This window comes from Parus major, chromosome 11 (assembly GCF_001522545.3).
Source record: "Parus major isolate Abel chromosome 11, Parus_major1.1, whole genome shotgun sequence".
Lineage (NCBI taxonomy): Eukaryota > Metazoa > Chordata > Aves > Passeriformes > Paridae > Parus > Parus major.
The window spans coordinates 13,121,259-13,137,619 of NC_031780.1; the positions used below are offsets into that span (position 1 = coordinate 13,121,259).

The 16,361-nt window shown below is 42.2% G+C and overlaps 1 protein-coding gene across 1 annotated transcript in view; it reads left to right on the plus strand.

The window, feature by feature from the left end:
• Positions 1-2,584: 2,584 nt before the first annotated feature.
• Positions 2,585-16,361, plus strand: part of SIAH1 (siah E3 ubiquitin protein ligase 1) — a 20,517-nt gene continuing 6,740 nt past the window's right edge. The window contains exon 1 of the mRNA XM_015639979.3: positions 2,585-2,719. The gene's annotated coding sequence lies outside the window, so the exon portion shown is untranslated. The remainder of the gene's footprint in view (positions 2,720-16,361) is intronic.

A 16,361-nucleotide genomic window follows, 5' to 3' on the forward strand; every position in this document is an offset into this window, starting at 1 on the left:
AAATATAATGAAAGAAGCAGTTATAGAGTATGCAGAGAGCAAACCCAAGAATGATCAGAGGCCTTGCAGTGGTGATCTATAGATGGAAAGGGATTGATGTAATGTACCAAAAAGGAAAGTATTCAGAAACAAGTAAGTGAAAAAAATGTTTCAGTGTTCACAGAAGTGTTTCAAGAATGAGCTGAAATTATAATGGGAGATTTAGATTATATATCATAATATATATATCATTATATATCATATTAGAACCACTATAATGGTAAGGACAGGCAAATATCAGAAGAGGTTTAAACATTTCTGCTGTGGGTGGACTTTTATGAGCTGCTTAAACAAACACCTGGTAGGAACAACAAAGGCTTAGCTGATCCTACCTTGCAGCAGGAGCATGGAGTACATGATGCATCTTTGAGCTCTTTTAGCCCTCATTTCCTACAGTGATGAAGCCTGTGCCACCTTGCCATGGGGTCTGTTCCAGCCATCCCTCACTATTAACTCATGATCCTTTGGACTAATGACACCCCAGTTTGAGGGAGGGATTAGTCTCAAGTCAAGGAAGACTCTGAATTTCCTGTTACTTCCTTGCAAAACATGATGAATAGTGGAGGAAAACCGGGATAAGTGGTGGTGCTGATGACTCTGGTGTGCTGGAAGAGCTGGAAGCTGTGAGCTGGGTGAGGGAGCAGTGGTACCCACACAGCAGCTGCACTTGGTGCTCCTTCTGCAGCACCTGCAGCCACAGGCACAGTGAGCTGTGGTGCCACTGGGGTTAAGGCAGGGGGGCAAGCTGGAGGCATTGCAGGGGGGAGCAGGAACATGGGAATGAATTGTGAGGTTCCTGTGACAAGGTCAGAGAAAAAAAATCCCATTAGAAATGGGGTTTAATTACTTTCACTGCTCAAGAATCTAGTTTCACTCAGAGAAAAGCAAGTGTTTGTTTGCATGCTGTTGTTTAATAATGACCAACCAGCAATGGATCGATCTGGTACAGGACTGTGAGACTGCCAACTTGTCTTTTTTTAGCAAAAGTGTGTGTTACCAGGATCAAAGTGTTAACCACAGAGATACTTTGTACAAAACCACAGATTACCGGAACTGATAAGCATCCTGGTTCTCATCTCTAAAAATACGAACTGCTACTATTATAGCTGCTTTTTTCTTTGTTCTCTATAGGATGGTACCTTTTTTTTTGAAGCTTCCACTGGTGAATAGACCTCCATATGTTTAAAAACACATCAAATTATTATCCCTACTCTGTACTAAAATTGAAGTTGGGGAAAAAACTTTAATATTGAAAATATGTTGCTTCATGATTGTGTCCTTTCTATCCAGGACAAAAGTAATATTTTATTTAATTGTATCTCTTTAAGAATTCAATAAGTTAGCCCAACTATGAGTTGGCAGTCATTGCCATGTGTATCACCCCTCATGAATAGTTAAAGCAAAAGGTTTAATAACCACTGCATAGCTACAAGGTGTGCAGAGAGAAATTATGTGTAAAGAAGTTAAACTCTTGTAGTTGGCCATCCTTTGACAATAAATAATTGACATTACCTATACTTAGGAGCATTCTTAAAGAGTGCATTTGGTACATACTGCACTGCATCACTGCAGTGATGTATTTCTGAGAATCTGCCTTAAAATTAATCATAAAATTCTCTGAATAGGAGCAGACTTGGCAGATTCAACATAGGAATGTTATACAAAATGAAGTGCTTTACTGGTCATCAAAAGGAAAGAGGAGGATATTGAGAACCATCTGGATAATCAATTAAACTGGCCAAGAAAATGCTTCAGTCATTCAAAAAATGGAAATAAGATACCAAATACATATTTTTAAATATTTTACTGAAAATAAAATAAACAGTGTCTCTCCTCTGGCAAACCTCTGAATAGCTTCAGTAGATGAGCGTGGTTCTAATCCAACAAAGCATATGTAAGCACAATGGTAATTACATCTCTTTCATCCAGTTTCTGTGTTGAAAGTTACATTTGTATTTAGGACATTGCTGGATGGGGACCTAACCTGAATTATGCAAAGTCTTTGAACAGACACTGGAGGAGGGGTTTGTTTTTAGCAGTCCATTAAAACCACCAGAATGCCCCCGTGCTGGACGTTCCCGGCCTCTCTGCGAGAGGCCACTGTGCGGGCTCTTTCATTTTTTAGAACACAATCCCGAGCCCTTGTGACAGTCCCCGCGTGGCCCCGGGGCGCGGAGCCCGCGCTGCCCGATCCTCGCTGCCGGTGCAGGGGCGCTCCCGCCGCCCGGCCACGGCGGGGCCGCCGGGAGCGCGGGGGGCGCGGCAGCGCCCGGGGCCGGAGGGCTGAGAGGGGCCGGGGAGGCGCTGCGGCGGCCCAGGTGAGAGGCGCCGGTGCCGGGCCCGGAGCGGCCCGGGTGAGGCGCGGAGGGGCAGCGCGGCCTTTGTTCCCGGCCGGCGCGGGGCAGAGCGCGGCCCGCGGGTGCGCGTGCGCGGGAGGGGGGCGCTGGCGGGAGCGCGCCCGTGGAGCGCGCGCGCGGAGGCGGCGGCAGGATCGCTCGGGCGCAGCCGGCGCGTGCTCGCGGCGCAGGGAGCGAGCGAGCGAGGCGGGGAGCGCGCGGTGGGCTCGGGCCGCGCAAGGAGCGTCTCGGCCGGAGCGGCGCAGCGCAGTCGGCTCGCACGGAGCCGCCATCGGGGGAGCCAAGGCCGCCTCAGCGGGTCCCGCCCTGCTCGGCGCCCACAGGTGAGCGCCGTGGGGAGCGCGAGGGGCAGCGGCAGCGGCTCGCCCGGCGCGGCCCTCAGCCCCCGCCCGGGCCCCGCCGCCGCCCGCGGGAGGCCCGGACGCGGGGCGGCCTCAGCAAGGCCCCGGCGCGGCCTAAGCGCGGCCCGGGCGGGCGGTGTCGTGTGGCGGCCGCGGCTCGGGGGAGCGGCGCGCGGCGGGGCCTGCGGAGAGCGACGGCCCCGGGCCCTTCCGCCGGGCCATTGTGTGCAGGCGGAGGCGGCGGCCCGACCCGGCACGGGCCTGCGCCGCCCGGCCCGGGGCTGCCCCTTTGTGGGCTCGGCCTCGGCCCCGCCGCGCTTTGTGCTCGGGGAGCGTCGCGGGCTCGGCGCGGTCCGGGGAGGTGGCCTGGCCCCTGCCAGCTCCCGGCGGGCCGCAGGAACGGGCTGCCGGGGTAAATGGGAGCCTCTCGCTGACATTGGCGAGAGGGCTGCTTGCTCTTACCTAATCCGGTGAGAGCAAAGAGGGAGGGAGATTTTTGCTCATCCTACGGCTTCCCCTTAAGGATTAAAAGGCAGGGGACCTTCGTGCTTTCCCCTTCTCCACGGTTTTAAAAGAATGAGAGACAACAGCGTTTGTAGTGAAAGGCAAAGCATCTAAAGTATTTCTTCAGGAGAAGAACCAAGTTTCTTTTCCGGTGGTGAGCTGGTGGCACTTTTATGCTTCTATTAGTACAATATTTCTCCAGTGTTCTCCTTGCGCCCTCTTTTTCAACCAGTCTGGGTGAATGTTGCCTTGTCTCTGTAATGAGCAGTCTACTCATAGACCAAATAAATAGATAAAGTGATTTAATTTATTTAACGTGGCACATGAGTGTCTGTTAGGAAGCTCATAGTTAATTGGACTAGGTCATGAAGGACACGGGATATTCTACGTTCGGGACATAGTTTCAGTTGTCTGTTTATCTCCACTCTAAACTGAGACTAGCACGGTGCATTCCAGAGGGGGAGGGAAAATGGAAGGGGCTCTTAACCCTAATTTAATCAAGCTGGTCTGCAAGAAGATTGGAGTTACTGGAGTACAGGTACAGTAATAGAGTTTTTTAGGCTAAAGCTTGGATCTCTGGACTAGTAATTGGTTGCAGAAAATAACTTCGAGGAATATACCTAAAGTAAAAATCGAGTGCTAGAAATTGTGTTCATTTCAATGGAAACTAATGTTCTTAAATAGCCTTTGCCCTTTTCCCAGCAGTGAAAAATCATAAAGAAAAGCGCAAGAATACGACCTACCAATCAGTGATATAATTTTAGAAATCTGTTGTCACCCAAGAATTCTGAACCTGATGAATTGATGGGCATTTTTGACCTGAAAGTGCATGTCCAGATGAAGTAGCTTAACTGTTACTGTGCCATTTCTGTTGATAATGTTTTAATGCCATAGTCCTATTAGACTGTAGTGGAGGAGTTAGCTCAGAAATTCAGTGGCTCCAGCTAAGTAGGTGTGAACTAAGTAAATACTTTAAATAACATGAGTACTTTTCATACTTAGGTTTGAGTAGAGTTGCTGCTCTTTGCTTAGTGTGAATTGAGAAAGAAATCCTGCTCAATTGTCAGGCACCTGCCTGTAATGTGGAAAAGGGGAGCATGTGAGAAGCAACTCTTTGGTCTGAAAATTCAAAGAAATCAAGTAGGACAGTTTTATGAACTATGGTCTTCAGATGAAAAATTGTGGAAGACTGTCCATGCAGCTGCAATTAGAAATATGATTCCTTAATTTTAAGTTAGAATTGCTTTGCTTTATTTTTCTTCTGTAGTAGTAGTGCTTTTAGTCTTGTAACAGTCAGCTTTAACAGCCGGACTGAGTTTTGCCAAATGGATTATTAGTGTCTTTTTTGCTTTGATGATTGTCTTATTTTCAGGAGCTAAACTGAAGCAGCATAGGCAAGTTAAATGAGTTACAATTTCATTGGTACATATAAAGAACTCAGTTGTGCAGTTGTAGTGCATGTAGTCTGCAGAAAGGCAGAGGCGCACAGCCACTGACTGTGGTTACCTGAATTCCTGCTCAGTGCTGTTGGTGCTACCTGCTGCAGAAGGCAGCAGCGCTCAAGTGAGGATGCTGGCAGGCTCTAGTTCATCTCAGCCATCACGTGGTGTCTGAAGCTCAGGATCTCAGCTCCAAAGTTTACAGTCTTAAATGTCATGAACATGGTAGATGCAGATTTTTTTACTGGATTTTTTGCTTTTCTGTTGCTTTGGTTTTTGAAGAGAAATCAGCATTCAAAAACATGAAAACTAGTTGTAATTTAAAAAAATAGTAAGGAGGTTTTTTTGGGTTTTTATTTTATTTTATTTTGACAAAATACACAACAGAGACATATTAGTACCTTAATACAATGTTTTCATTAACAGGAATGTTTCATTAGTAAGAAAAATTTGTTGTAAGCGGGTTACTCTTTTTCAAAGTGTACATACTGTTCCTTTCCTAAATGTTCAATGACATGATAAAAATGTAATATTGATGTGTGTTTTCTGTGTACAGTATCATATCGTGGGCTAGGAATTGGGAGATATGCATAAATACTGTGTGGTTACCATGAGCTGTTTATTCAGGTTTACCTGAGCTTTTGCTGTTAGCACTTAAATGCATGTAATCAAAAATCTTCCTAAGTCAGTGACGTAAGATTGTTTGATATGCCAGAGTATGTTCAGCTGTTAGCTTTAGAATGGAGTAAAAGAAGACAAAAACTAGCATTAATGCCCCATTTAATAGTCTTTAAGTTTTGTGCCACTAGAGAGAGAGAGATTCTAATTCCAATCCAAACTGCATACCATGTTTCTGTAATGGCCAGGACAGCTATTATAAGTATATGCCTGTTTGAGTGACTGTATAAAATGATGATTCTTTGTGTTATCACAGGAATAATGAGATATTTGGTTACTAATTCCACACTACTTTAATCAGATAAAGTGCTAGATAATTACAGCTAACCAAATGGCCCCTTCTGATTTTAACTTGTTTTTCTTTATAGAAGCTGAATATGCTCCCTGTGTTTTTAGGGAGGAAGTAAAATGTTACTTAAATGATAAAATCTGTGTTTGTCCTCTTGCACATGGAAAAATTAATTATAAAATTACCATGGATGTATTCCAGGGCCGTTGATATAAGAGCAGTAAATTGCTCTATAGACATTTGGTGACCTTTTCCTTTGTGGTCTGCCTTATCCAGAAACACATTTTTATCTCTTCTTGTAGCCGTCGATGACCTTGCTGGACATGAAGAAAAACAAGGAGAGTGTACTGATAACTTTGGCCACTTAAAAAATTACTCATCCACTCCTTAAAAGTGAAAGAGAAGTTCTTTGAAGTGTGGTTTGTGTGGCTGGGGTGGTTTAACCCTGGCTGGCAGCTCAGTACCACACAGCCTCTCTCTCTCACTTCCCCACCTGCGGGATCAAGGAGAGAATTGCAAGAGTAAAAGCAAAAATAACCTCTTGGATTGAGATAAAGCCAGTGTAATAGGTAAAGGAAGAGCTGCACACACAGGCAAAGCGAGCTGAGGAATTCTTTCACTGCTTGCCATGAGCAAGGCAGGTGTTCAGCCATTCCCAGGAAAGCAGGGCTCCATGGTGCTTGGTGCTTACTTGGGGAGACCAATGCCATCACTCCAGACATCTGCCCTTCCTCCTCTTCCCCAGCTTTACATGCTGAGCACGATGCCAGATGGTCTGGAGTATTCCTCTGGTCAGCTGGGGTCACCTGTCCTGCCTGTGTCCCCTCCCAAGGTGCTGTGCACCCCCAGCCTCCCCACTGCTGGGGTGGTGTGAGAAGCAGGAAAGGCCTTGACTGTACAAGCCCTGCTCAGTGATAGCAAAACCATCTGTATTTATCAGCACTGCTTCCAGCACAAACCCAAACACAGCCCTGTCCCAGCCACTGTGAAGAAAACGAACTCTACCCAAAGCAAAATCAGCACAGTGGCATGAAGTCTTTAAATATTTTAAGGTTCTTTTCTAGAATTCTTGTGCATTGTACTGAACAGAGCAAAAAGTAATTTAGTCTTCGAAGAAAGACAGTCGCTTTTCAAGTTGGTTTTTTTTTTTTTAATGCTGTCAAGGAGGAACATTTAATATGCCACACTTTTAAGAGTTACTTTCAAATACACGTTCAGATTAAGTATCTCGAAGGAAAATTGTTCTTTAAATTTTGCTAATGTATGGATTGTGCAAAGGTTTTAACTGGAGTAGGAGTATTTTAAAGCAATTTGGTGTTAAACTAGGGGAAGGAAAGCTTGAAAATAAATTGCATAAAAATTTCTAGAATTGGTGTCTAACTTAGAAATATACATGTGTTAAAAGGTTTATCTCTGTTGTTTCTGTTTGCTCCGTGTTACAGATATTTCATGAGGGAAAGTTATACGTCTTATATTTTACAAGGTGATGACAACTGCAATACAAAGTTTCTGTTTTGTACATTTGGTACAAGTTGCTTCATGCTGAAGTGTGATGTAGGTATTAGTTTGAAGTGGGGTTTAAAAGTGGTTTTTTTTTTCCCCTTATGATTTTTTCAAAAGTCAGCATTACTCCTAAAATACGTGGTTAGTTGTTGTTAACATAACAGTGTTAGGAAAGGAGAAATAATAGAAGATGTAGCACCACGTGAGCTGTGGTACATCCAAGGCACAGTTCCTGCTGGGCTGCCAGCGTTACCTTGCAGTGTTGCTGCCACCGGTGGGAACGTGAAACAGAGCAGTTTTAGTCCCAGGTTCAGCTGAAAACTCCCCACCTGTGAGGAGAAGGGTAACTGTTCCCTGGTGTCTTTCCCAGGGCAGCTGCCACCATGGGAGCTGAGTTCAGCCCTCCTGCAGGAGGTGGCACCCTCTGTCACTGCGGGTGCGCTCGGGCCCCTGTCAGGGCAGGCTTAGAGCTGAGAAAGGATGGCTGGGCCTTCCGTTGCCGCTTGGGTTTGGTGCTTCCTGGGATCCAGGGGAAGTGCTCAGGGACTTGTGCAAGACTGCTCTTGTTGAATACATTACCTTAAAGAGAAAGAAAGCCAGTGGGTAAAAAGCAGGCATCACAACCACGCAGTTTGGTGGCAGCCTGCTTTTGTTTGTTGTGGAAATGATGGAATCACACTCCAGCATCCTCTGTGTGTGTGCCTAGTGTCGTGGAGCCTGTATCTGGTGGGTCATTCTTCCTAGGAGAGATAAACAATTTTCTTGTAGCTCTCTGTGAGAGCTCTTAAGAAATATTGTAACTGAGCAGTTTTCTTAAAAGTGCTGTTAAAATATTTAAGGACTTTAAAACATGGCATGTTGCTGCTTTGAAAAGTGATGACTGTGACTCCTTGCTCTAATTTTTTTTGAAAAAAACCTCATTACCTTTTTTTTTTTACCAACATGGGTCTGCTACAGTTTTATATTTTAATCTTCTTAAATTACCTAATGTTGTTTTGTAAATCATGTGTTGAACATGCTTTGATATGCATTGTTGTGTTGATACCTGTACGACCCCACTTTAAGGTGTAACTTAAAACTACTGGTGTTTAAAGCTGATAACTTTTGCCTGTATTTGAGCCTTAAGTCTTGCTCCTTTCTGTCTCACAAGGTGCATGTGCAGTTGTCTTCTTGTAAAATTTGTGAAAATGCTCTGCTCAACTAGTATTTCGGTTTCTGAATGAATTTATTTTGAAATATATATTTATACAAAAGTCTTTAGAGTCACAAAACTACTTTTATTCACAGGAATTTCCCCCCTTTTTGTGCATGAAGGCATCAACACAGTTGGGAGTTAATTTTTATAGGGTTCATCTCTCTGTGGCTGATATCTGTGTGATTGCACAAGTGCACTAAGGATGTAATTTGGAGACTGGTTGCACAGGTGTGACTGGGGAATCATTTGGCTGGCAGATGTTGATGGTGTCCTATGAAATTTTAGTGTGGCTTTGTGCTGGGTCAAGTCTAATTATTAGAAAGGAAATTTTACAGATGAAAAATACGCATTCCATAATAGAAGCTGACATTCTTCCAAAACAGCACCTGTAAAGCAGTAAGTTTGAGAGCACTTTTGTGCATATTAAAACCACCTGCTGACCTAAACAGTTTTGTTTTAAAATCAGGTGTTCTGTTTAAGCAAAAGTTGTTGTTCCTTGTACAGTAATAATTCTTCCATGGGTGTCCTGGTGCTCAACTACTAATGGACTTGAGTGTAGGAAAAGGAAGGTTTCATTGAAAGCTGTTCTTTAAAGTGCGTATGAGGAAGTAGACTTAAGGTTGCCTATGAAACTTTAAATTTTTTATTTCCCATTTTTTGAATGCTTGATCCTCCAACCTATTCTATTTTTGTAATAGCTGTGTAAAAGAAAAACGCTAAAAAGTACTGAATTTTACAACTGTGCTTTAGACAGCTTTTAGTGATTCATGGCTAAGAGTTGATGTTCGAGATTCAGCACTGCAGCAGACTCAAGTTTTGATTATGAATACCTTAACAGAAGAAAGGACAGTATTTTGCAGAAAAAGACAGTGATAGGTCTTGAATTTAGAAAGTGCAGATAAAGAGAACATGAAGTAGGAGAAAAATGTCTCGTTCTGTCAGTTCCAAACCATTTATAGTGTCTTGTGTTTTAATTTCTGATGCAGACTCAGGCCTGACTTCAGAGTGATTATGACAGAATTTTAATTTTGTATGCCATGAAGCAATTCCCAAGCAATACAAATAAGTGAAATAGTGCGTACATTTTACTTGGCGTTTGAGATGTACCTGATCAGAATTTAATGGCAATAAAAGAACATGTAATTCTCTTGCTCAACAGGTTGGTTTTTTCCTGCTGAATTTAAATAAGTTGCTTGAAAATCTGGGAATTTGGAGCTTTACAAAAAAGGCTGAGGCAACTTTTTTTTTTATATAATTCAAGGATCCCTCTAAAGAGAGGTTACTTTACTTTTCATAAAATCAGGAGGGCCTTCAGATTAGATGCAATCGAAGTAGTGAGAAGGGTGTTGCCAGTGTCTCCATAATTTGTTTCTTTGATGTACAAAATACTGGAATGAGTAGAGGGCAGTTATCCATATGGAGCAGGAGTTTAAAAGTAAACAGTGATTGAAGTCTGATGATTGTGGACTATAAAAACTTAGATGTTAAATAATTTAACAGTGTCTTTTAGTGTGTAATGATATTCAGGTATTACTAACGTGCAGTAAATTTGAATAGGGTCTAACAGGGTTAACTTGGTATCCTTATCAAGTAATTTCATTCCTTTTTTGCATTAATGGGTGAGACTCACAGCTACTTGTGGTAGTTTAAAATCTGTAAAAGGCAGGGAAGTACTTGCCTGTGGTGACTCAGAAGCTCGTGACAAAACAGGAACTAACCCCAGGTCTCCCCTGCCACAGACTTGTGCTCTGCACCACTAATCGTGGGTTTGCTTGGCTTTTTTTTTTTAAAGGTTTCAAGGAATGCTCAGTCTTTTCATGCAACTTGGTGTCAGCAGCCCCACCCATCTCTGGTCTGTGCTTTCTGGGAGGCTGCCCTTACTTTTGAGTTAAAGCTGCATTTTAAACCTCTGGGTTTGATGAGAAGCTGTAGAACTGTTGCTCTCTGCAGCAGTGTAACCAGGCTTGGCTGCAGAGTTGTCAGTAGCTGAGTTTGAGAATTTGATTAACATTTTAATAATAATTTTTAAAACATTAATTATTGTGGCAATTGAATTTTCATACAACATTACAAGAAACAGTTGATTCAGAATTGATGAGTGGGGAAAAGCTAAGTCACTGAAATAAAACAGAATTGGTTCTAATGATGAGGCACATGGGCTTCAAAGAATAGGTTCCAGAAACACAAGGCATGCAGAAAATGGGAGTTTAAAGAAATAAAGTACTGAAAAGTGTGGAACCATCAGAAATGCAAAAATCCCACTGTAATTTTGTATTTCTTTTGCTAAGGTCTTACATTGCTTAGAGCCTTAAGTTCAGTGCTGTTTTCTACCTATGGTATATCAACAAAATACAAAAACCTGTGGCCCACTATAGATTGCCACAGCTTTCCTTTTGAAATAGTATGCATAGTAGGAAAATTTTAGTTCCAGAATTCAGAAATGTCCATTTTAGAAATACAGACTCAATCCTTTACTTTTAAATGTTGTGTGTTTTATTCTTCTTGTGGTGTGTGTCTGTGATAAAACATTCACATTATCGGACATTCTTCTAAAAATTCTTGCATTTGAAGATTAAATTAATTTTAAAAAAACCAGATTTGTACAAACGCTCACTCAGATTGACTAGAGATTCTGTGTAATTTAGTACTAGAGGTTCTGAAAAATTAGTAATTTCTGAGGTGTTAAACGTTAGTCTTCCCGTGCCACTAGAGTGTGTTCTGTGATGCTGTATTTGTGGATCCATACCTGACATACCTTGTGGCACCAAAGTCTTTACTCTGCATTGAGTATCTTGATTCTCCAAGCCCTCCCCTACATATTTGCCCTCCTTAGGTTGCCATACTTTACACAGGCTCCACTGTTATGAGGACTGCATACAGGAATACAGAACAAATGAAGGATCTCACGAAGAAGTGATTATTTAAAATGGAAGTATGTACAAACCTAAGCGATGAACAAGATGGAGGCATCTTTATAAAAGTAGTCAGAGTATGTCATCTTGTCCTGACTTCCTGCAAGGGGCTTTCTGTGTCACGGGTCAGTCTCCTGTAGGGCAGTCTGTATTTGTAGGTCTCCTTGATTAGGTTTAGTTATTCTGATGGTCTGCACCCTACTATTAAGTTATGCAGGAAGAATACTGAGGACAAAATAGGTCTTGAATTTGAATTGGAATAGTTATCACAGAAAGACTTGGTAGGTGAAGACACATCAAAGTACAGGTACTTCTTTTAGCTGAGCCTTACTGAATTAAGGTAGGTGCTTCCATGCCACACCCTCCTCCCTGTGTCTGCCACAGACACAGAAATGGTGATGCAATATTGCGTGGCAATTACAGCATGTACTGAAGAGTATAGGGTTTGCAAAATCAGACTGAGGAAAGAAACAGCCCCCAAATTGTCACACGTGGTATGGTTTGCTGTTAATCTTTACAGAGGGTGTTGGTTGCTTTTTCTTTTTTCCTTTCTTAAAAAATTCTAATAGAGAGTAATTGTATACAGATCCCATCTGTGATGCCTTGTAGAACTGAGTGCTTCCTGTTTAGAGACTTCTGAATGGCAGTATGTGTTAGAGCATGAAAAATACCTTGCTTTTCTCTTTTCTGCTGCTCTTACTAGTTCACTCTGTAGCTGATCCTTCTGTATGTCTGCTTTACTTTTTATTGCAGCATTGTATGTCCAGAACTTTTAAAAAGGTAGCTGTCTCCCTGTGTTTATAGATATTACTGGGTGAATTGTTGAAGGATGATTATGATAAAGCTTAATTCAGTGTGTTCTGTGCACAGTGAACAGAAACTAGATACTACTAAAAATAAAATAAAAATATTTTCTTAGTTTGCATAGAGTTTTCTGTATTTTCATATGAAGTTTTCTTTATTTTCTGATATGCTATGGTTTCTGCCACTGTAATTTTGAGACTGGTGCGCTAAGCACAGCAGGCTGCGGACAGGCATGCTCCGCTGGGTTTCTCAGAAGGCTCCTGGGACACATGTGCCAGGTTGGGTCCATCCCATGGTTTATGGTGCTGTAGGGCCTGTGTGGGGGCTGCTCTGGGTGTCCTGTGGTACGGAGGGCTCTGGCCATTGGCTGCCTGCTGGTCCTGGCATTGGGGACACGGAGCTGGGCAGTGAGGGAAGAGAAGGCTCTTGTCAGACAGTACCACCAGGTGTGGTGCAGGATACACCCTGGAGCACTGTTTCTCTATCAGTCTTCACACCTCTCTGCTAGCTGGGATTTGGCAGTGTCACAGCAAGACAAGTTACTTGCTTGTTTTTAAAAAGGAAAAATATGGTCAAGTCCAATGTGGAAGTGGTCCACAATCTTTTTAATGCAAGTGTTTGGTTTTGATTTGTATTTAAAGAGTGGTTTTTCCCTGTGTTTTTGTTTAGCTGTATATAGTTTCACTGGCTAGTTTGTGGCTTATTAGATTACCAAATAATTTAAATTTTGTTGCTTATACCAATTTATTTAATATATTACTACATTTTCTTTTTTCACAGTGGCATTTGATTTTAATCAATTAATTTTGAGTTGGTTTTAATATAGCTTAAATTTTTAGGAATTTCTTTGGTAGTTCCTGTAGCTTTTGCTTTCTGTCCTCCTTCCTTTCCTTCCAAGCTCAAAAAACAGGAGAGATAAACATCCTGTTTTGCTTTGTGATTTGTAGGGGGTCTGAATTTACAAGGAAACATGCTTTTTTATTTAATTCTACATATAACGTGTGACAGCTGGCTTGTTCTCCACCTATAAAGTACAGAGTAAGTGGTCCAAACTCAGGTTTTGGGTGTTGATCAGGCATTTTCAGTTTTCCTTTGGAATGAAATTTGAGGGTTAATCAGGTTTTTTCGCAGTTTTGTTCCTCAGCTTGTCTTCTTTCATAAGGTCGCAGTACCATAGCAGCATGAGCTCCAATATTCTGTGCAAAAGTGGATGTTGAAGCTCTGTTTGACTGGAGAGCAGGTTATTCACTTGTTGGAATTATTGAAGTTCTTTGTTGAATTTAAAATTCAACACTTGCGTCATAGTAGTTGGTTACTAATGTGATTTTGATGTGGTCAGTGTATGTCTTCTACAGGACATTGTTCCTTCATGATCTTACTGTATAAAGTTGTTAGAAAGAAAATCTTTAACAGCTAGGGAAAAACATCTCCTGGGCTGATGGAGTATTCCAGCATATCTCCACAGGAGAAACAGTGAGTGACTGTGATGGGGCAGAAGTCAAAGAGCACTGACCAAAGTCAAGTTTTTGCATTGAGTTAGAAATAGGTCACTCTAATTTTGTGGGGGTAACAAGGCTGTTGGTGTTTCCATGGCTGTGTTTGTGTCTGCACATGCCACACACGGTGTGCTGAGCTCTGAGGTCAGGATGGGCACTGCTGTTGCTCCGTGTGGGACACGTCAGAAACAGGGGGGGCTCACTGCAGTGGTGGCCACAAAGACTGTTCCATGGTTATATAAATCTATTGGGATTTCCTTTCCTGGTGGTTGGAAAATGGGGTTGGTGGGAATGTCTTGAGATGCAAGAAAAAAGCTACCTGCAGTTTCAGGCAGACTGGCTCATTGCAAGGTAGTGGGAAGTGCTCTAATTGTGTATGAAAAAGAGATGAACTGGACAGATGACATTTTGGCAAAGGAAATCATCAAGAATCTTGACTCAATTTTGTATATTTATTTTGGTCTCATTTTATAATATTCTGTTACATTGGATTGATCTAGCTTTTGCTTGTTATGCAGCAAAAGAGAAGCCCTGAGGTGTCTGAAATAACAAATAGCATAGTTAAGGGTACCAAAGAAAACAGTGTCTGGAAGGGTTGAAAAAAATCCTAATTCATTAGTCAGAACCAGAGTATATAGAGACTAAATTGTATTATATAGTTGATTAATAATTTATGTCACAAACTCTTCCAAAAATGCTGAAGTAGGCCAGCAGGTCCAGAGGCTGTGTTTCAGTAGGGGTGCACGTATCTGTCCAGTCCTGCATTTGATCCTCCAGGCCCTTGGAGATATCTCAATATCTTCTGAGAGCTAGGAAAGAGAAATTGATAAACTGCAAAAGTCAAAATCTTGGGTCCTAAAATGTCTTTTAAATAAAATAAAACTAAAAATATTTGTTTCTTCAAAAATATTGGCAAGCTTTTCTCTGATATATTTTATGTTTAATCAATATTTTCAACCTTTCATTTATCTTTTGGGTTTTGAAATTCTTTGGCTTGTGTCACATCTTGAAAACAATAACTTGTCAATGTTTTTTCACAACTTCATGTTCTCATTTCCAGTACTCCCTAACAATACTGTGTTTAAAAAGTCTTATTTTCAGATACAATTGTACAGTTGAAAAAGTTGAAAGATTTTCTATTACTTTGCTGGTGGCTGTAATGCATTAAGAGTGTATTTTGAATGGAAGTTCCTGAACTCAGTTTTGAAACATTATAGAAAATAATACTTTATTGCATCACATACAGACAGTAGTGATAAATAATTTTTTTCTGTCCTTTTATCACTCTTACATGAGACTGTTTCCCTTCCAACTATTAAGATGACTATACAGAACTTTTGTGTGGTTTTTTCCCCCCCCAAACTAATATTCAGTTACCCTTTCAAAAGCAAAGTAAAATGCTAAACTCGAGTCTAATCTGTTTGATATGGGTGAGGATGAGAGAAGATGTGCTACTTGATATGAGAGAAGTGAATGATGCTGAGTTGAATTTTTCAAAGGTACCCTGTATGCCAGTGAAGCACAAATATGATTTCTAGAATGTGTTTGGAGCTAACACCTCGGTAAGGTGAGAAGCTGGAAGTGGAAGAGTATCAGTCTAGTCCTATTTACTGTTGTTAATTCCCTGGCACATGAGGCACGCCATCTTTTTCAGCTTCTTCAACCCACTTTTCGTGTGCCTGCACCTCAGCAGAGCTTTGTAACCAGTGGATTGGTTGTGTCTTCCCATTCCCACACTATTTTGGTTCTGGGTCTGGGTGCCGAAGGTTTTGTCCCCGAAGCACCGTGCAGCTGTCTCCTGTCCAGGCACCCGTGGGTGTGCTCTGGGACGCTGCCACATGAGGGGGAGCCTAGGGTGTGTTTCACACATCTCGCAACACGCTCTTAGTGTCTCAGAAATGGTTTCTGTGCAGTTTTTCTGCAGCTTTCCTGTTCTGCTTGTAAACTTCCTTGACTCTTACCTGGTGGGATGCTGTATATTGTACATTTGTGGGTGAGACTGAAGGAAGCTTTGTATCAAGTGGACAGGTTTTTTTTGTAGCAATTGGGCATTATTTGCAGGTATTGCAGTGCTGATACAAGTCTTCTTGAAAAGGACTAGGATTTCAAATAGTATGAAAGCATTTTTAAAGATATTTTTCTTTACTCAGATATTGTAGCATTACTTTTTATATGGCCACAACAGTTTATCTCAGTGTGTTTGTTCTGTTGCCTCTACTGAAACTTGTACATCCCCGATCTTACCATCATTACATCAGCGTTCCATAATGTCTAAGCTTTTCTGAGCAGTGTATGCATTATGCGAGCATGTTGACTTGGTTTCCAGCTGCTTTATCCTTTTAGCTGTTCTAATTTTTTTTTATAGTCCAAGTAGATAATCAAATATACCACATTGTTCTAGTTGTGTTGGTCATTTCTTTTCCTTGAGATTATGATTTTGCTTAATTGACTAATATTTATGCAAATGGAGAAAATTCCAGTTGAATAGGACTTTATAGATCCGCAGTGAAAATTTATCATCTGAGGAATATCCTTGAAGCAGGAGGAAGTGATTTTCATGTCTTAAAAGAGTTTTGAATGGAAGCTGTAGCTTTTTCAGAGCAGTTATTTGGGGGGAAGTGTGTGAGGCACGGCCGGCTGCTCGTCCGGACCGCGGGGAGAGCCGCGGGGAGGGCGGGATGGCCCGGATCCCGGACCCACGGCAGAGAGGGCCCGGATCCCGGTCCCACGGCGGGGCGGGCCCCGATCCCGGTTCCGCGGGAAGGGCGGGGCCGAGGCGGGTCCTCCCCCGGAGGCAGCGGCGG